Genomic DNA, 22,255 nt, shown 5'->3' with positions numbered 1-22,255 from the left:
TGTCATGCCTCTTAAAGCTTGGGCTCAAAGAGGGCACATGGACACTTCTGTGAAAAACAGCAGCAATAAATCATAAAACTCAAGCTTATCATCCACATAATTCTTCTAAAATCCCCAGCAGTGCCCCTAGTCCAACAACCCCATTGTTGATATTTTCCATTTCTTCAGGATAATTTGTATTTATTTATACCTAAAGTAGCATGGGTATTTATTTTACCGAATTTGGTTTTCATAATCACATTCCGCATCGTTTCCGGTAGCTCTTCTCCTAAGTCATCTTCCTTGTATGGAAATCTGATTGTTAGTCGCGACTTGAGTTTTATATCATGAACAGCACTTGTTCCTGTTCATACCCCCAGAGACAAAGGACATCCAGAGAAATGGAGAACTCCAAGTACTATGCATTCATGAACTGGAATTAAAAGTTCCTAAGCAGTTGGGTTCCTCATACCAAGAATAGCCTGGCTGTTCCCTAGCCTTCTTCCAAGCCTCATGTGCCCGTGTGTTTGCTTAGTTAATACACAAAACATTTTTTTCTTTTCTTTCTCTCTCTCTCTCTCTCTCTCTCTCTCTTTTTTTTTTTTTTTTTTTTTTTTTTTACTACTGCCAGCATTGAAAAGTCAAAATAGCTGTGGAGGAACAAGCTGTTCTGCCTCATGTCTCATCAACATTCTTTGCTCAGTGTATCAAAACACAGAGCATACAGAGCAAATGCAACAACTCCCAAAAGTTCCCTATTGGGGATTTTCTTACTGTGAAACCATCCACAGCTGCCTATTCAGAACATCAGAAGAAATGTGGGCCTCCTACTCAAATCCAAATGAAGTCACAGCAAGCAGGTATGGATTTAACCTCTTATTTTGTCACTTAAAAGATAAAAATCTACTATGTAGGCCTGCATGAACTACTATCAAGATTAAAACATGCAAGCAAGTTTTCTTTCTGAAGAACCAATTCAAAATTATTAGGGGAAGCTATATATCCCAGGTTCCTTAAAAAAAAAAAAAATGCCATTGAACTAACATTCTAACCCAAATCTTAGTATCTAGGAAGGATTTTAATTTCAAATAACAACCATATTGCAGGCTGTCCTCTGACAAGTATATAAGCTTTCTTAAAGAAAGCTAAAAGGAGAGGTTTATAAAATGATCAAAGCCATATCCATTCAGATCACAGGTCAGCTAATCAACTCTGCCTTTTAACACAGGGGAAAAAAATCAGTAAGAGAAAGCTTAACCTCGTTGTCCACATTTGAACATAAATAAAATTGAATATTCAATTTATAGTCTTTTCCTTACTGATCTTGTAATTAAATTAATATCTGTCTCAATGAATCAGTTTCTATTTGCACCGTTAAAACAAATGAAACTTTCATTTAACATGAAAACAGTTCAGAGTTAGAATTAGGTTACTATCTGAACTAATACTTAATAATTAATAATTACTACGATTGTAACATACAGATGAGCGGCAATAAAAATAGCCAGAGAGAACATTTGCTAGAAAATAGTGTTGTTGTTTTTTCAGCAGAACACTGGCAAGAAGTTGTTGCTTTTCCAATAAAGCCAAGACGATCCAAACCAACATTACCCTCTCCTACTGTTTCTACCTTCCTACAGCATAAAGGGAAGAAGTCCTTCCCAGGTGTTCTTTTCAAATGGCTGCGGGAGGCAACTGTGCTCAGACACAAGGGAAGTTGCTACATGCCCTCCATTCCAGCAATGCGGTAAGACCAGAAAGAAAAAGAGCTGTAAGAGGAATCATATAGTACGAAAGAGAATACACTAAATCTAAAATTAGAGCAACTACAGATAAATTGATAATTCTCTGATGGCAGAGGTCATGCCTAAAACATAAAGGCCAACTCAAAGTGGGTTATGAGGATTGCTATTTAGTACAGATCTTACAAGACAAAATGGTACAGTCAGGTGAGAAAAGAAGGGATTATGAACCGGAGACCTCATCTTGTCCACATCTTCTTCTTGCTTTAAAATATTTCACTTATATCTTAGTAATGAGGTGTTGAGTCGACACTAGCACCTCATGTGAAGTATAACAAAATGTATTTTTTCAAAGTTTGTTGTTTTAGTCATTATGTGGAGAATTCCTCTACTTAACATGGTAAAAGGTTATGCTGCTATAATAAAAACACCTAACAACACAGTGACTTTAAAAAAAAAAAAATGTTTGTGTCCATCATCAAAAAGCTCTGAGGGGAACAATTCAATCTGGTGGGGCAGTTCTGCTCCACTCCTTCATCTGAAGTTCCACATTCCTTTCACTCTGCTGCTCCACCATCGCCAGGGGCATCACTGTCACCTGCATGATTGAAGCTGGATCTGCAGGGACTCCAGCTGGAGTCAACGGGAGACCATGAAAGAGACACGCCTGTTGCCTTCAAGGATCAGAGTTTAGACGCCTTACTTCTCACATTCTATTAGTGAGAACTTAGTCACACCCCCAAATGCGAAGGATTATGGGAAATGTGGTCTAGCCTCACTTTTTTTTTAATTCGCTGTATTGGTGGGTGTCGTTATTACAGCAACTTATCCTTTTCCTCTAATTTATGGGCACGTGGAAGAATAAGAGAACAAATTTTGTTGGACAACTAGCAATCTCCATATTTCCAAAGAACGGCATGATGAAACAAGATGATTTTATATTAGTACCATTAAGAGTCTACATATGAAAAATTACTACTGTTCACAATCTGGTCTTAAATCATAGAAAAACAATTCAGTGGAAGGCATTTCAGAGACAATCTGGCTTAAACCTCTAACACATAAGAAAACTGAGGCCCAGAGAAGTGAAATTTCCTGCTAAAGCAGGTGGGAAGAGAAGCAAGACTGGAATTCATGTTTACACATTCTAAGTTCAATAGTCTTCACAGCTTGGCATGAATTAACTAAAATATGTACTTGCCTAAGTCATTTAAGCACTCTAGATAATAAAGAAAGTTTGGGCTCCAAAGCAGATTTTTTCCCCTCCTAAATTAGGTGGTTTCCCTGGAGAGCCAATTCAGAAATCCCAATAACTGCTAATGCTCTATTTTATATTTTAATATAAATAATTTATTTATGTTACAGAGGAATTGGGAAGGATTGGGTGTTGTCCTGTGCATTTAGCAGCTTCCTTGGTCTCCCCTCCCTAGATGCCCATAGCATCCCTCTTGTTCCCCAGTCTGACAACTAAAAATGTCTGTTGACGTTGTTACATGACCCCTAGGGAGCAAAATTACCTCCAGTTGAGAATTACTAATTTAGGCTGTCAGAAGAACAAAAACGAATCAAGACATAGACAAAAGAGCTCAGAGAAAGCGGTATGACTGAGCAAGATTTTGCTCCACTCCCATCCCCACCCCCAAAACAAGGCCAGAAAAATATTCCCCACTCTGAGTGATGGGGAAAGTCAGAGAAGAAATGACAACATGCATCAGTAATTAACTCTTAGTCCTTCCTTGAGCCACGTCTTGGAGAGGTGGCAACATGCCCAGAGAGGTGTGTGGAGTTTGAGAAGAGAGGAGACTTGCAATCTATGGTCCTAGTGAAGTCCCAGAAGGAGCCAAAATCCCAGAGAAGAAATAGTTGCAGAATATATCTACATAAACCACAGCATGGCAAGGGAGCAGCATAATACCGGTAGTTCCTGGTCACTCAAGAGTGGCCTGGAAATAGTGGGAAAATGGCAGACCAGAGGGGCCACATAGATGGGAGCAAAGGTCATCTCTGCAGCAAAACCAGAGAGGAGCACTGGTGGTGAACCGAGCCAACGGGGGACAGCCCAGGGATGCCAGCCTGGCTTCTGTTGTTAAGGATCTGATGCCCCCTCCCCCACCTTCATATCACATCTTGCTGCTACTTAGGGCCACTCGGGAGAAAGAGGAGGAATTCCACAAATTATGTGAAGTTAGTTTTCTGGTACTCCAATTTAAAAAGAAGCTATATATTAGTTTCCTAGGGCTGCCGTAACAAATTACCACAAACTGGGTAGCTTAAACAACAGAAATTCATTTTCTTACGTTTCTGGAGGCCAAAAGTCTGAAATTAAGACTGAAGTCTCTAGAAACAAAGCTTCCCTTGCCTCTTCCCACTTTTGATGGTTGCCTTCTCTTTCCTTGACTTTTAAATACATACATCTCTCTCATCTCTGCCTCTGCCTTCACATTTCTATGTGTCTGTGTCAGCATTTCCCTCTTCTTATTAGGGCCCACCCGAATCCAGTATGACCTCATCTTGAGTTGATAATATCTGCAAAGACCCTATTTTCAAATTAAGGTCACACTCACAGATTCCAGGTGGACATGATTTTGAGTGTGGGGGATACCATTCAACCCGGTTACAAGTTATAAATAGAAGTTAAGCAAGCTTCAGAAAAATAATGTATTTTGCCTGCCTGAGTTTGTGGCTTACAGTTTGTATCAATGCTAGGCAATAACGCAAAAAAGTATAACTGTACTAGTAATGGCTACAAATTGTATATTCCAGATCTTGGATAATAAACCATTTCTCTACTATGGTTCTGAGGAAGAAGAATTAGATTCTTCTTTTAACATAAGACAGCTGTATTATAACATGTGCTAAACCATCCAATATAGAGGAAAATCACTGACACATATAATTGGTACTTAAAACATTTTTTGAAAAAGTAACTAACTTGAGTTAAAATAAAAAGAAGAGAGTATGAATAATATTCACCTCATTTGTTAGTAGAAACTGTTCTGCCTGAATGTTTTCTTTTCTCACAAAATTGGTCAGATATATTGAGGTACAAACACTGAGAGCATTCGTGTTTAATATATGATTTTGAACAAGGCAAAAAAAGGAGAACAAGAGGCAAAAAAATGGTTTTATCAAAAAATACTACACATTCATATAACTCATCGGTAAACTCCAAAATATGCCCACATTTAGAGCAATTCATATTTCATTCCATTTTTAACCATATCATTAAAACAATCATGCAAAATAACAGAACCCCAGCAATGCACCAAGCTGCCCTGACGTGAGAAATTCCAATGGAAAGAGCATTCGGTTTAGTATTATAGTATTCAACCCGTCTTTTCATCTACTTCTCTATTTGACAGGGGAGGAGAACCGTAAAGAGAAAACTGAAGAAGACAAAGTCGCCATTCCCCCACCAGCAAGCAGACTGGGTGGTGCTGGGCAGAATCGACTGACCAAGCCACACTTGGGTCACATTGTCCTTCACATGACTGCCACCCGCACCATCGAACACATGTGTGGATACACACACACGAGCCCCAATTATATAGAGGGAATATGGGTGGTCAACAACTAGTTTCCGAGCACTGACTACTAGGAAAGCCCTGTTTTACACAGTGGTAAAAATGGATATCAAGAATGGCAGTGACATGGGAAAGAACAGCCAAAGGGAAGGTGATATGAAGTCCGAGTTGGGGCTCTGTCGCTTGGCAGTGACCCTCAGTCCCATCACTGTTCCCTTAATGAGTTTGGGGATAGAAGACTAGTGTTAGCGGGGTTAACATTTCAGTTGAATGTAAGCCCCACAAACATTTTTAGGACTTTTCTTCTCCCCTTACTTGATCCCTGATCATGTCATTGTATTACCTAATCACATGACCTTGTTAACAAAGGAAGAATCATAAAGAAATCCAAACGTTTGTCATTTGCAAAACCCTAGATAGGATTCTGATAATATTTAAGACAAATTAATCCTAGGAGGCAAAGTTACATTAAATTTCTCAATCATACTCACCATTTATTTTGTGGTAATCCATCAATCTGGTTGATTGTTGGAAAATGTGGCAAGCAGAATCAGTTTTTAATACATCCTAACATAGCATCTAGATCAGTAACCACAGTCTAGTTGCTTGGTCACCCAGATGTGTCCTTAGTATACTGAAGTGGTCACCGAATGGGAACTTAAAATAACCTCCTTCTCATAAGCAGAAACAAAATCAATCACATGATTTATTAATTTATCCATCTATCCCACAAGCCAGCCAGCTGGCCAACAATACTTATTAACATCCTATTATAGGCCAGATATTGTGGTAAACAATTAGGAATATCAAGAAGAAATGATCCATGTCCTCAAGAAATTCATAATATTGTAGGCAAATATTTTTTATTATACACCACCATCAAGAAAAAAAATTTGACCACATACACCCAGTACCACAAATGTATACTTTTTTACTTATAAATTATAAACAAGTACTACTCTACTAATATAGTGTATGTAAGTATAATACAGTTGACCTTGAACAATATGGAGGGTAGGTGTACCAACCCCTCATATAGTCAAAAATCCAAGTATAAATTTTGACTCCCCAAAAACTTAACTACTAATAGCCTACTGTTGTCCAGAAGCCTTACCGATAACATAAACAGTCGATTAACAAAAATTTTTAATGTTACCTGTATTATATACTATATTCTGACAATAAAGTAAGCTTTGGAAAAGAAAATGTCATTAAGAAGATCTTAAGGAAAAGAAAATACATGCACAGTATTTATTGAAAAAAGTTTGCATGTAAGTGGACCCATTTTCAAACCCATGTTGTTCAAGGGTCAATTGTATATATAACAATACGACTATAGTCATACAGTATATATCTATAGGTAAATAGAAGGAGAAATTGTATCAGAAAAATACCCATAAACATTGAAGGGAAATGAAATGAAAAATAAATAGCTCTAAATAGAGTAAGAGAAAGAGTTGAAAAGAAAGAACCACACCCTTCCATCAGCAGCCTCGCGAACAGTATCCAAGAAGACAGATCACTGCCCTTTGGCTAATGTGAGCTGTACTAAAGCATATCAGCGGCCTCATTGTGGTCTCATCTACTGCTTACCCCGGCCTGCCCTGTTCCATCATGATGAAGGCAGCAGGCAACTTTTGAGGTTTAAGAGAGCAAATTAGTTTTGCTGTGGAAAATCCAAGACCTCCTTAGTTTTAATGTTACCTGGAATTTAAAAGAGACTTTAGGAAACTGTTTGAAGCTTAAGTAGGAAAAAAAACCACCATATCACGCACAACGTCTTTTTTGCAGTCATTAATAACATAACAATGAAAAGCCAAATCTGCCACATTATTGGCAACCGTCTTTCCCTCACTAAAAAGAATGATCTGATAATTGACAGATGCTAAGACTCAGTGGTTTGAATCACACCATGTGTTACAAATGAAAAGGGCTAAAATCACAACAATGCTAGTCTGGAAAACAATGGGACAGAAACAATTGTTAGGAGTTGCAGGACTATTGCGCGAATATTGAAAAGTAACCCACATATGTTAGCACAAAAAAAGTGGGCATAAAATTAGATAATATATTAATCCTTGAGCAAGTCTAGGTCCACTCTGCATAAAGCTTCAAATGGAGAAAAGTATCCATAATATGTTGCTATTTGTATTAAAAATACAGATATAGTTTACACATAGGAAAAATGGTAAGAATATATACTGAACTGTTAACATTATTTGTATATGGGAAGGGATTGGATGAAGGGAAACTTTTACCTTCTTAAACATCCATGTTCCTAAGTTTGAATTTTTATAAGGATAATATACTATTCTTATAATCAGGAAAAATATGTTATTTTTAAGAAACAAACAATTGAAAGACATCATATTATAGTGTAATAGAAAACACACTGAACTAAAAATCAGTAGACTTGGGTTAAAAACAATCAATGCTGCCACTCACCAGCCATGAAATAGATGGTCATTAATTTTGGTGCTGGTGCTGGTGAGATAGTCAGTGCTGTTACAGCAACAAGGTTCCACAAATGGACTCTAACGGACTCCTTAAATTGCCCAGGTCCTCTCCTCTGGGATCCTGCCTCTTTCATGTATATTGCATTCCAGCATTGCCCCCTACCCACTGTATGTTGCATTACAACCTGCTCAAGTACATGTCTTTTTTCCACCAGTGATAAGAGTAACGCATATAGTAAAAATATCCTGTAATGGGCTTTAATCTTTACAAAACCACCTCTATTCTCTCCCTAGACCACAGCTAAATGACGGGCAAGCAAAACAGCTTGGTGGAAGACGACATGTGTTCATCGAATGGGGATCTCTGCACCATAGGTAGTGAGGACTACCTAGCACCCTCACTGGGAGACTCCCCAGAGAGACCCAGGCAGCAGCCCACCGCTCTGGTCTGCCGCTAATAACTCTAGACCTGAGAAGCCCTGGGTTCTAGTCTTACATCCACCTCTAAATAGCGCAGCACTCAGGACAAGTCCTTAATCGCTGTTTGGGAGAACATCCCAATCATACATGCAAAAGGAAGGCTGTCTTTTCTTGCTGCGCTTCATGAGGTCATGAACCAGTCAGATTTGACCAGACAGTCCTTTCCCAAGCTTAAAGTGACCCTGCCCCTCTGAGAGAGGAAAAATAAATCAGAAATGAGGTAGAGGATGGTTCAGAATGAAGCATAGGAGAGAGAAGGAACTTTTCATTCATCTTCTGAGCTGAAGCTCACCTTTCAAAAAACATTCCGTTTCAGTTTTTCTGAGAAAATAGGACAAACTATATTCTTGTATGCTAAAAATAATGTAGGATCATTCGTGAGGAGCTTCCTGAGTTACATCAGCCATCATTTAGCCAGGACTATTACATGCTAGGTACTGTGCCAAGAGCTGGACATGAATGAGATCTGGGCCCTCCTCTCAGAGTTTCACACAAGTGTCGCAAAATTGGTATATGGAAATGGAAGTAAAAAATAGGCATTTTCATTCGTTGGTTCATTCCTTCATGTTAACAGATGAAGCCATGGACCTTATCCTCAAGGAGCTTACTTATTAATATTTGGTTTATACGTATTTACAAACACAGCAGTGGGAGGTGGGATTTTTGTAAACCGTTTAGTAAGTCAACATTTATTGAGTGTTTACTATGTCCTAGGCACTAAGCTTGATGCCATGGATACAAAGATGAAAACTACTTGCAAGAATCTGATAGGAAGCAAACAAATTAGAGCTAGACAAAAAGTGCCCTGTGTTCTGTGACTGGTCAACCACCTCTTCCTGGAGGACCTGAGGATTTCGTCTCTGAGAAGGACACTGGATCAGATCGTAAAAGATCATTCATTTCTTGCTAGGTACAGAATAGAAGATAAAGGGGGTGGCCAAGAATACCTCCAGACACTTAGGAGTGCTGGGGGTGGGGGGAGGACAAAGGTAAGCGGAAGTCCTTACTGTGCTAGTCTTAATCCAGGAGACATATGCTAGAATTCAGGGTTCCCCGAAGCTAGCAGTGGGGACTTTATTAAAATGCACTGGATTCTGGGGATTTTCAGATCATCTTCAGTGAATAAAGGCCCTGGGGACAGACTTTAATTAAGAATAAAAAATGTGGGCAAGCACAGAAGATATCCCCATATGAAAAGGGACAGTAGCAGGAGGCTAGAACCAAAATCAGACTCCTAATTTATGCTCAGGGAACTGCTAGCTCCTGAGAGCACTGTTTTTCAGTAGTTCTCAAACATTAGTGGGGGTGGGGGGGCGGGGAGGATCAATGTGGTTTCTTGTAAATTCTCCTGAGAGTCTGAAGCTGTAGTTGTGAGGTGAGTTAGGTATAAAATTTTGCTTTATTTATTTATTTATTTTTTGCATAACAAACACCACCCCCCACCCCCCACAATTCGGACACAGATGATCAACAGACTACACTCTTTAGAGTTGCAGCAAGTGTTCTGATAAAAGAGGGAAAAATTCCACAGCTCTGAGATCTGAAACACTAAAGGTTTCAAAAGGTACCAGAAAGTTAGATGCTGTCACTGGATGTGACATACTAACTCAACAAAGCCGCATACAGAGCTGCAGAGCTAAAAATGTTTTGCGTATTTGCCCAGAAACATCAAGAAATTGATGGAAGCCTAGAAAAGTGTTTTTTGTAAATACCATGGGATAGGAATAAGGAAATTGCTATTTCTGGACGTGTTGTTAATTCTGCTTTAACTCTTCCACCCTGTATCTGCAAGTTTCTGAGGGGCCATGCTCTCAGAGCTGGCTACAGCCACACACTGGGAAGAAAAGCTGAGGCCCAGGTGGAGGTTAAGGCCAATGAATTTTGCCTCCACCCAGGAACCAGTCAGATTTGACCAGCCAGTCCTTTCCCTAGCTTAAAGTGACCCTGCCCCTCTGAGAGAGGAAAAACAAGTCAGAAATGAGGTAGAGGATGGTTCAGAATGAAGCATAGGAGAGAGAAGGAACTTTTCATCCATCTTCTGAGCTGAAGCTTACCTTTCAAAAAACATTCTGTTTCAGTTTTTCTGAGGAAATAGGACAAACTATATTCTTGTATGCTAAAAATGAAGGAAAAACTGCAAAGCCATTCTGTGATCTGAATTACCAGGTTTTTCATTCTTAAAAAAAAGAAAAAACTTTAAAAATTGAATTTCTAATGGGCAGTCTGTTTCATATTTAGAAACTTCAATTCAGATATAGATGATAAATTGATTTTTTTTTCACCTTAGTGTAACTTTAAAATCACTTGTTTCTCAGCCCTGACTCAGTATAAAGCTCCAGTTAATGTCTCAAGGGGGAACATTTTGCAGGAGAAGAGTGACATCTGCAGGAGTGCTGTGTGACTACATGGTAAAAACCACAGGAATTCTCGAAAATCCATTTGTCAGTGCGCAGATTACACACTCAGCAAGTTGCCTGGCATACAATAAACTCTCAAAAAATGATTATTGCTGCTTGTGGGATGGTGATGTGGTGTTATATGTTTTTATACTGCATTTCTTGAAATTAAAAAAACAAAACCAAAAAACGCCCAAGGAAGAAAAGTGCCAGAGGCTATTCAAATTATTCATATTGTTTTGTTTTTCATAGGAACCCTTCCAGACGGATGAGAATCTATTTTGTTTTTAAAGACCTCATAAAAAGAAATTCCACAAACTCCCACATCCACCGTGGCTCTACAGCCTACAGCAGGGCCAGGCTTAGGCAAACTTAGTTAAGTATGTGAATTTAGTTTGAGGAGCTCTCCTACCTCTTTTCAGAATACACATCTCCCATTTTAGAACATATATTCCTCATCTGTTCAATAAACATTTGTTGTGCACCTACTGTGTGCCAGGCACTGTCATTTAGCTTGGGTTCAATGGTGAACATAATATATTTCCTGTCCTTAGAAAGTAAATAGTCTGCTGATCCTGCAAGACTCCAGGGTCCTCCTGCTTCTTTTTCCTTCACTGTCTCCCGCCTCCCTTTTCAGGTTCTCATCCGTTTTTCTTTATAAACAGTTTATGCTAGGAACTTCCCATAATCTTCCTCACTCCCAACAAAACTAACTGCCTGCCCTTCATTTTCTCAGTTACAATCTAGGTAGCAACCAGCTCATCTGGTAAACTATCTCATGCCAGTTATTAATGGATCATATCACCAAGGTACTTTCAACACACTTTAACGGGGTCTTTCTGAAGACACAATCGCATGTAGGCCTTTGTGTTGAACTAATGGAGACAATGCCTGAGTTACGCAGGGTCCTGGTGCAGCTCTACCTCACTCACGTGGCACCTCGTCTTCCAGAGCTCACTGCCAACCCTGACTTTTTGGTTTTATGCCACTGTTGAGACCTAGCTTCGACAGAGTTGAAGAATATACACCCAATCACCTTTTATCCTAAGGAGCTCCTTTAAATTCCTGATAAATGTAAGTCTCCTCTCCTGCTCTTTGCCTTAAGCTCCCTAGAGTGATCTAAAACTTCCACTGAACAATGCAAAAGTATGTCCATTTGCATTTTTCGTCTATTCTGCATATTTTCCTAAATTTTGCGCAGCAAAGGGCCAGAAGATAAAGTTACTACTTCTCTTTCTCAATTTTGTTAAGTTATAATCAGATACAAGACAATTAATAACCTGCTATTCCCCCTTGTTTTAAGAGGCTCTGTCTCCAGGTAGTTATTGACCTGTGCTCTTGGCTATTCTGCAAGTTGGTGTTTGTTTAGGATTCTGGGCCTTGTTGGTAATGATACAGTTTCTGACAGCATTTAATTACCTAAAATGTGTTAGCGTTCTTAAGAAACACAAATTAAGACACATGATTCCTTCATTTAGTTGAACTGAACGGTAGTGGACGTACTTGCATTATTACTAAGAAATAAGAAGTCAGAAAAAAAAAAAAAGATGGGGTTTGTGTCCCAAGATGTCAACATTTTCAATGGGGCATAAATTTATACATATTAATATCTATCTGTAATCTTAAGAAGGCCCATTGGCAGACTGCACCAACTTCCCTTGAATATTTCTTTGGATCTGATTGTTTATTCACTTTCTCTTTCAAGTCTCGCCAGGCAAAAAGTGATCTGTAACAACCCCCACCAAACATAAATATAAATATATATATATATATACAAAATATATAAATAAGCTTTGGGAATTCGTTGCTCAGGAAATTTAAAATGCTACCGGAGAAAGGAATTGAACGTTATTGATGCCTTTTCTATGGCAGGCTCTTTGTACATCTGATCCCCTCGATGGCCCTGTCAAGTCGTTTAGGTTGTGTAAAACGATTCTCATCTAACAGATAAGACTATCAAAGCCAAGCGAGATTCTGTAACTTGCCAGTAAGTGATACTTGAGATTCGGCCTCATGTACGTCAGGGTCTAGAGCACCTGCTCCTTCCATGATACCTGAAGATCCTTATTCTAAGTGCTGGTGGGAATTTCAAATGAAAAGATAGGCTTAGTATTGAAATGTGACAATGCTACCAAGAAGGCATGCACTCTGATGGAGCACCTTAAAACGGAACACCAAAATAGAGTACCATAAAAATAGACACACGTTTAGAAAGGACTTGTGGTTATATGTTTAATGTACATTAGTGATGAACAAACTATGCTTATCATTCGTGGGGCCTTTTAAGTGTAATTTTCAAAGTGCAGCCATGTGGAGATTAGACATTATAATACAGTGTCTGTACATCATTTGTGAGGAATGAGACTTCACTACTGCTATAAATACAGTTTAGGCTAAAATCCCCGACTCCTAGAATAATGAAGAAGCTTATCACATTTAACCTTTATTGATTTCTATCCTATAGCGTCTATTTAGAATATCATTCTATGGTTAATATGATTTGCTGCAATTAGTAAAAATAGATTTGTTTGATCCTAATATTCATTCTAAATATTTTGAGGTAACACTATTTGTTCATTCCTTTATTCATTAAAATTTTATTGTAAAATAGTTTACGATTCTATACAAAATTAAGCATGCAATTATAGTATGACCATAAACCAATGGTTGCATTTTGGGGCATTTACCTCAAAGAAAAGAAAAATTATGTTCACACAAAAACCTGTACACTAGTGTTCACAGCAGCTACGTTTGTGACAGCCCAGAACTGGAAATAACCCAGACGAAATAACCCTTCAACAGGTAACTGGTTAAACAAATGGTGGTACATCCATACTGTGGAATACTATTCAGCAACAAAAAGGAATGAACTATCCATATATACAACGTCTTGGATGAATCTGAAGGGAATTGTACTGAGTGGGGGGAAAAAATCCAATTCCAAAAGGTTACACAGTGTATGATTCAATTTATACAGCATTTTTTATATAACACAGTTCTAGAAACAGAGCCAGGGGCTAAAGAGAGAGCGGGAGTAAGAATGAAGCAGGTATGTCTAGAAAAGCACAGCCGGAGCCATCCTTGTGGTAATGGAAACATCCTGTGTCTGACCGTATCAGTGTCAGCATCGTGGCTGAGATAATGTACTACAGTTTTGCAACATGTTATCATTGGGGGAAACTGGGTAAAGGGTACAGGGGATCTCTATTATTTCCTACAAGTGCATGTGAGTCTACAATGACCTCAAAACAAAACGTTTAATTTTAAAAAAAGATATTTAACACCTAAGGCACTGCAATTACAAACAGAATGAAGACTCCTTAAAGGACATCAAACACCTACCGCACGAAAGCAGGTAAGTCCACTGCTGTGCAAACTGTAGTTTGCATAGCTGTCAAAGGGTCCCAGAGGAAAAAGCGCTGAATCTAGAGCTGAGATAAGGGGATACAGAAAGTTGCTCAGAAAAGGTGATGCTGCCTCAGAGACTTGAAGATTAGTAGGAGTTATCCTGGCAAAGAGAGGACAGAAAAAGGTGGAGGGCCTTTGCACATCAAAGGCAAGAACATGAGAAATAATGTGGTGTGTGCAGGAAACCAAGCAGTTTGGTTTCTTGTGTGTGTAGTGGGTAAGGGAGCTGAGACAGACAAGGAGCATCTCAATCCTAAGGCAGGGTCTAGGTTTGGAAGGTGCATTATTTTAAAGGGCTTGTAGTATATCCTATAGGGTTATAGCCAGAGATTACAGGCTTGTCTGGATCTGTGTCTGTTTATAAAATAAATTAAGATTTAGGTTTAAAAGGGCATAAGGGTGGAGACTGGATTGTGAGTTGAAGTTGGGGATCAGAAGTAGCTGGTGAAATATGATAAGGATTTAAACTGTAGTAGTGACAATAGGAATGAAGAAAAGGGTGGATTTGACAGATGTAACAGAGACAAAATCCGACTGTATATGGGGATTGGTTGAATGTAAGAAGGGAAGATAAGGGGAAAATCTAGGGCATGATTGCAAATGAGTAGAACTAGGATTCTGCTTACCAGCCCTGAGAAAACATCATTAATCACATTCCATATTTCCAGTCAGCTCTCCTAGGAGCCACTACCTGCCCATTGAAAGAGCAACCAGGTGCCTGAGAATACGAATCTAGAACAATCAACTGCAAGATTTTCTAATAAAATTAATAAAGTTTAAATTTTAAAGAAATCTGCCCTGCATCTAATCAAAAGACCAGATGATTTATACGGAAAAGAAAATTAGATTATCATCAGATTCTATAGCAACAATACTTTATGTTGTTGAAAATGTATTAACACAGGGATGTAAAGTACAGCATAGGGACTACAGTCAATAATATTGTAATAACCATGTATGGTGCCAGATGGCTACTGGACATACCAGGGCGATCACTCTGTAAATTTTACAAATGTCTAATCACTATGTTGTACACCTGAAATTAATGTAATACTGTATGCCAACCATAATAAAAAATAAAATAAACTTTTAAATGTATCAACATATTTAAGATACAGACAGAACATGTAACTCAAAGGATATTAACCTTTAAGTAGGAAGGAGACAGACAAACTTTTATCAACATATAAGAATTCAGTATTGTTCCCATAAGCCTTTTTCCAAGGAATTTCCTACAAAACAGGTGGCAGGAAAATAAAATGACTTGGAGACATTAACATAATGACTACTAGTGAGTATTAAATACTTGTAGAGCTAAATGAGGGTTAAAAGAGAAAGAGTAGAGCACATAATGGCTATATGACCTAATAGTGTAGATACAGTACAACTATAAAAACAAAATGGGAGAGAGGTGAGAATAGGCATAGCATATGCAAAAAAATTAACTGTTTTCAGTAATCATAATTTTTGGTGGTAATACTGGTATTGTAATCTGATATTGTGTGTCTAATGTGCGATAAAACAAGAAAGTAATTATGTGATGTTCTACTTAGATCACCCATGGCTCCTTCATAACCAGGATTGCTCAGTGAAAACCCATAGTGCTGAATTTTAATTGGAAATATCACTATGAACTCACATGGTATCTAATCTTTAAATACAAGTATCTCAATGAATATACCTCGCACCCAGATTATGGCTTTGAAATACTATTTTGCATTAAAGAAAACTAGTCAAACTAGATTCCAAGGGCAGCTGTAACATACTACCATAAATTTGGAGGCTGAAAAATAACAAAAATGTATTCTCTCAAAGTTCTGGAGGCTAGACATCTGAAATCAAAGTGTCAGCAGGGCCACGCTTCCTCTGAAAGCTCTAGGGGAGAATTCCTTGCATCTTCCAAGCTTCTGGTGCCTTCACGTGCTCTTTGGTTTCTAGCCGCTTACCTCCAATCTCTGCCTCTGTCTTCACATGCCCTTCCTTCCCTTTTGTTTGTCTTACTCTCTTCCATCTCTTATAAGGACACACTTCATTGGATTTAGAAACCAACCCAATCCAGGCTGAAGTCATCGTGAAATTTTTAACTTAACTGCATCTGCAGAGACCATTTTCCAAATAAGGTCACTTCCACAGGTTCCAGGAGGACATATTTGGGGGCGAGAGACCATTCAATTGTCTATAGTTTGACCATTGGCCCCCTAAAATTCATGTTTAGTTAACATGCAAAACGCATTCACCCCATGCCAGCATTCCTAAAAGTCTCAACACATCACAACATCAACTCTAAAATTTCATCGAACTGTCACCAGCTCAAAAATCCCAAATCTCATCTAAATCAGGATATGAGTGAGACTCTGGGTATGATCCATCCTGTGACACAATTCTTCTCTATCTGTAGACCTATGAAACTAGAAAAACAAGTTCTCTGCTCCCCAAATACAACGGTGGGGCAGGCACAGGATAGACAGTCCATTGAAAAAGAGAGATACTGGAAGGAATAAGGGGTCACCAGTCCCAAGCAAGTTCCAAATCCAACAGGACAAATTCCTTTGGGTTTCAAGGCCTGAAAATAATCCTCTGTGGCCAGATGCTCTGCCCTGTGGGCCTGTGATGGGACCCTGCCAGCCTCTGTGCCACCGGAGCTCTGCCCTAGGAGACATTCTTCCTTTTTCTGGAAGGGTACCACATGTTTGTAATCAAGTAGCAATATCAACCAGTTTCCTGCCTGCAGAATGCGAAATCTAAACGCCTTCCTTCATTTTGTCCTCTCTGTCCCCTTCCGTCCAAGTTGTCATGTTTCTGCTAATACAGCATTCTCGACAACCTCGTGGGGCTCCTGTGTATGGTACGGAGGGTCTCCTCCATTACACTACTCCACAGGTCTTTACTGGATAGCCCTATTTCTATTCTAGGCTTCTGCTGAGATCGTTCATAAATCTATAAGTCACAAGTCTAATCTCTGAAACAAAAGGTCCCCCAGCTACATCCTTGACGCTCTTTCTAGAACATGCTTTTCCAGAGATAAATTTCCTAATTTTAGCATCTTTTGTGATTTGGATAGTTTGAGAAACTCCCAAGTCATCAAGTGCTTATTTCTTCTTACTTAACAGCTCCTTCCCATTTATCCCTTTCCTTCATTTTACTACAAGCAACAAGGAGAAACCAGGCTGCTTCTTTAACACTTGCCTTGGAAATCTCAGCAAAATATCCAAATTCATCACTTCTAAGCTCCGCTTTCACTCAACAAGAGAACAATTCAGCCAAGTTTTCTGACACTTTATAACAAGAATTGCCTTTCCTTCAGTTTCTAATGTGTTCATTTCCTTCTGAGACCTCACTAAAAGAATCTTTAACATTCACATTTCTACTAATATTCTGTTCATGACTATATACATACATAAATACAGATAAATAGATATAGATCTCCAAGATGATAGAAACTTTCTCTACTACGGCGCTCTTTACTTCCTTCTGAAATTCCATCAGAACTGCCATTAACATCCATATTTCTACCAACCCTCTCTTTGAAAAAAATCTAGGCTTTTGCTATGATTTTCACCTCAAAATTCTTATAGCCTTTCTCCACTACCCAATCCAAAGCCAACTTCAGAGTTTTAGCTTTTGTCAAGCAGCACCCCTCTTTCCAAAACTGAAATCTGTATTAGTTGCCTAGGGCTGCCACAAATTTTGTGGCTTAAAACAACAGAAATTGATTCTCCCTGAGTTCTGAAGGTCCGAAGTCCCAAGTCAGTAGGGTAGGCCACTCATGCTGAAGGTTTGGGGCGAATCCTTCCCTGTCTCTTCCAGCTCATCGTGGCTCCATGGGTTCTGTGGCTTGTGGTAACATAACTCCAATCTCGGCCTCTGTCTTACAGAGCCTTCTTCTCTGCCTGCATAGCTCAAATCTTCCTCTCCTTCCTTTTATAAAGATATCACCAGTCATTCATTTAGAGCCCACCCTCAATGCAAGACGATCTGGAAATATTAAACTTAATTACATATGCAAAAACCCTCTTTCAGGATAAAGTCACATTGAGAGGTACCAGGAGTTAGGACTTGGACATATGTATCTTTTAGAAGGTGGCAGTCTATCCCACTACAAAAGCTTTCTGGGGAAATGGGTGATTACAAATCTGGAGCAGTAAATGCACATGATGAGCCAGGACACACCAGGTAGAAAAAAGCTATCAGACTCCTAAGATCATGTCATAAGAACTCAGGAGCAAACCTGAAGAGGCCCCACTGACCAAGGATGAAACAATTTGAGCATAAAAGAAGACAACTGAACTGAGTTGAAAATGGTCAAATATCTTTAAATTCATGAGCTCTCAATAATATTTTTTAATTATTTGAAGGTAACAGAGAACCAACTGGCTACGTTGAAACGTAGATAAATAAAGTGAAAGAATCAAGCATTTCTCTTGCTTTTCCTATATGAACTATACCACTGGGTAACCAAATAATAGATGAAGAGTATATTCTTATGAAAATTATTCCAGTTAACATATGGAAACAAAAATGACAGAATTGTGTTATCTCTATTTTGCGACTACCATAAATTAATGGATCTAGGCATTGAACATCAATGGCTGTAACATCAAGAAAGAACAAAAACCAGATATTATGTGCCTCCAGATGAAAGGACACCTTATCACCTATTGTCTTGGCAAAGGGATCAAACAGGGGTCTGATCAAGCCTCTGGATCCCATTGCCAATTTGCAGCAAACACAGAGAACTGAGTGACATATTGGACTGTATCATGATTCTGCAAACAGCAGAATCCAGACTATGGAACTCTATGAGTTCTTTCACAGATAAATTGTAAGCAATGAAAGCAATAGAGAATCTGCACATAGAAAAAAGAACTTAAAAGATACATCGAGTTTTTAAAAATGGGCAGACTAAAACTACCATGTCAAGGGATGAACACTTGAATAACAAAACCATCAAGAAACCCAAGAGATGACTTTTATAATTAAAAGTTATGAAATAATTGGTTACTCTTGGAGGAAGGGTGGGACAATGGCATGGAACATGAAGGAGATGCTGGAGTGGAGAGCAAAGCCCTGTTTTGTTGTGGTTTATTTATTTGTGTTTTTGTGTCTGTATTTTTATTTTGCAATGAAGAGATTTTTGTTTGAAGTATCCACTGAGTGTAGCATTACTGACAAAAGAAGTTTCACTAGAGCTACAGAACAAAAGTTAGATTGCAGTGAGATAAGGAACAAGAGGGAAGTTAGAAATGGAGACAATAAATGTACACTACAGTTTCTACAAGTGTGGCTGAGAATGGAAGCAGAGACAGCTACAGTTTTAAAACGACATAGGGCAAAAAGAGAGAGGTTTTCTCCTTTCTGTTTGCTGGCTGGCTTTAAAATGAATGAGACTTGAACATGTTTATGTGCCAAAGGGAAATAAAAAGACAGAGGGGAATGTTGGAGGAGATACATCTGAAAGAAAGATAACAGAGCAAGATCCACGAGGAGAATACGGGAAATATGATCTAAAAAATAGGTAGCTGACTGTACTTAAGTAGGAGGCTTAAAAAGGTCGTATCTACTGAGCCAGAGGAGAGGAAACAAAGAAGGAGCTTTAATTTGGGGTCAGCTTAGAAATGGAGGTCTGGCAGCAGAAAGCTGAAGAACTTCCCAGTCTTTGGTCTCTATTTTCTCTATAAAAATAGGAAAGAGGTGCTCTGCTAATGTAGGTTGCAGGCATAGGGGTGCATAGAGTATCCAGTGAATGCTTAAATTATCCAAAGTGGTGTTCAAAGTTCCGTAGAGATTGTAAACTGAATTTGCAGAGCTACCAATGCATGCCATTTTGTCATTCTCTTTGGGTAAAGTACATAGAATTAAAGAAAGCATAGTTAAATTGATTAGCTGTTTGTTGTTCCTTTGTTTTTTCAGATCAGCCTAATTAGACAGAGGAGTTGAAATCATTGGTGAGGAACTGGTTGAGGTGACGGGGAAGGAGGAAAGGGGAGTGCTAATAAAATGGGGCCAAGGAAGGAGATACCTAACTGCAAGGCTTAAGAGACTGAGTGAATAGGGATATAGGGATAAAAAAACAGATCTAGGAAGAAAGATAATGAGTTTGTTTTGAATATTTTAAGTTTCTATGTCCAGCTCTACATGTGAATTCGGATACATAGAAAGGAGATCTGACCTGAATCTACGGATTTGTGAGTCATCAGGTTAAAGACAGTAACTGAAGCCTTAAATATATAGAGAGTAAAAACAGAGTATTAAAAAAAAAACTGAAGAAAGAATCAAGAAAAACACCCTCGTTTAAGTGTTAAGTAGAAAAATAGCAGTTATCAAAGACCCCCAAAATGGCCAGGCCAGAGATATGAGAAAAAAAATCCAGGTGAGTGTTGTCCCAAAAGTCCAGTAAAGAGAGTTTAAAGGAGGGAACAGTCAGAATGTCAATGCTGCTGAGACATGCAAAGATGACTGTCTAAAAAATAGTCGTATTCATCTTTGTTTTCTTAGTGTCTAGGAAAATGTGTGGCACATAGTAGGAACTCAATAAATATAAACTTCCATGTTGTGTCCATTCCAATACCTGCAAGTTTCACTCCAACATTGTTGGAGTTGTAATAAATGCAAAAAGGATATATGGGGAGGGGAGGGAAGGAGAAGGAAAAGGTAGGGAAGGGGAGGGCGGGGAGAAAAAGGGAAAGGGAAAAGGAAAAGGAAAAGGAAAAAATATCTCACTCACCCAGATGCTCCACGCAGCCCCCATGTCTCTCCATCCCATCTCACTGGAAATGATCCTAGAAAACAAGGCACAATCCAAGTTTTCCCAAACTGCATATGCCTGTGGAATACAGACTGACTTATAGAAACATTCAAGATTCAAGGTTTCCTGGCTCTTGGGCCCACATGAGAATGTAGGACTTCCAGCTCTTTGAGTACTCTCTCCCCACCTCTCATCACAGGTGTCTCTAAAACCCAAGATGTGTCTCACAGGTGCTCCTGATGAAACACTGCCATTTTCCCACTATCTCTTACTGGGTGGTTCAGCTCCCCCATCCTGTCACTTGAAAGGGCACTGAGGTCTCCTACTAGATGCAGCTATTGATCCCCCACCTATCAGCACGTGCTGGAGATCCTACCAGGTGTTATTCTTCTACCTGACATACCATTGAAGTCTTCTGTCAAGAGTCACGACTAAACAGCCAGAGCCCTAAAAGTGCCAAAATACCATGGCTGTCTGTGGGGAACTGCACCCTCTCCCATTTGTGTTATCATCTGTTTGAGATGCCCCCAAGCAGTGTTGTTCCTGCTTCCATTGTCTTACAGACCTCAGTGGAAGAGCTCTTTCAATTTTTACTCATAGAACTTTTTGTCTGTCTAGGATTCAGACATGGATTATTGCTATAACTATTTTTTAATATTTATCCATTCATTTCACAAGTGGGGTTTTTTAGTGCTTAGTACCGTGTTTTCCCGAAAATAAGACCTAGCCGGACCATCAGCTCTAATGTGTCTTTTGGAGCAAAAATTAATAAAAGACCCAGTCTTATATTAGTAACTTATATATATATTGGTAACTTATATATAAGACCCAGCCTTATATGTAGTAAAATAAGACAAGGTCTTATATTAATTTTTGATCCAAAAGACGCATTAAAGCTGATTATCCAGCTAGGTCTTATTTTCGGGAAAACACGGTGTGAAGGTGTGCTTGATTTAAAAATTAAACCACATAAACGAACTAGAGAGAACTGAAATGGGTTATAAATTATTCAAGTCAGTCCAGAAGTCATTTTGCAACAGGTTTCATCGGTATGTTGTTGACAATCAAAGCAGCTGCCATTCTTAGTTCTTGACTCTAATACTGCACCATTACCATAATACAGCTTCTTGCTCTGTGTCTGATAATCTCTGAGTACGTTTCTACTTCTGTTTCAAATACTAGGCTAGACTGTCTTCCCATACCTGCAGGTCAAATTCCCAAGAAAGAAATTCATTGGTCAAGATAATTACCACTGCTTTTAATGGACATTTGTGTCAGGACATCTCATGGGCCACTGACCCATCTTGGGATCAGCAGTGGCCACAAAGTAATGTCATGTGGTCCCAGCAAAAATATATGCAGAAGGAGCCTCTCAGAAGACACTCTCAGACATGAATTTCCTCCCCTAGGAAATTAGAATTCCTGTACACAGTAACCTTCAGCAGAGGTAATGTACTGGGTACACAGTAAGCGCTCAAATAGTAGTTTTAGCTCTATGGCTTAAAAAAAAAAGTTTCAGTTCCTT

Source organism: Rhinolophus hipposideros (assembly GCF_964194185.1).
Source record: "Rhinolophus hipposideros genome assembly, chromosome: 1".
NCBI classification, from domain to species: domain Eukaryota; kingdom Metazoa; phylum Chordata; class Mammalia; order Chiroptera; family Rhinolophidae; genus Rhinolophus; species Rhinolophus hipposideros.
This window is presented reverse-complemented; position numbering follows the sequence as displayed.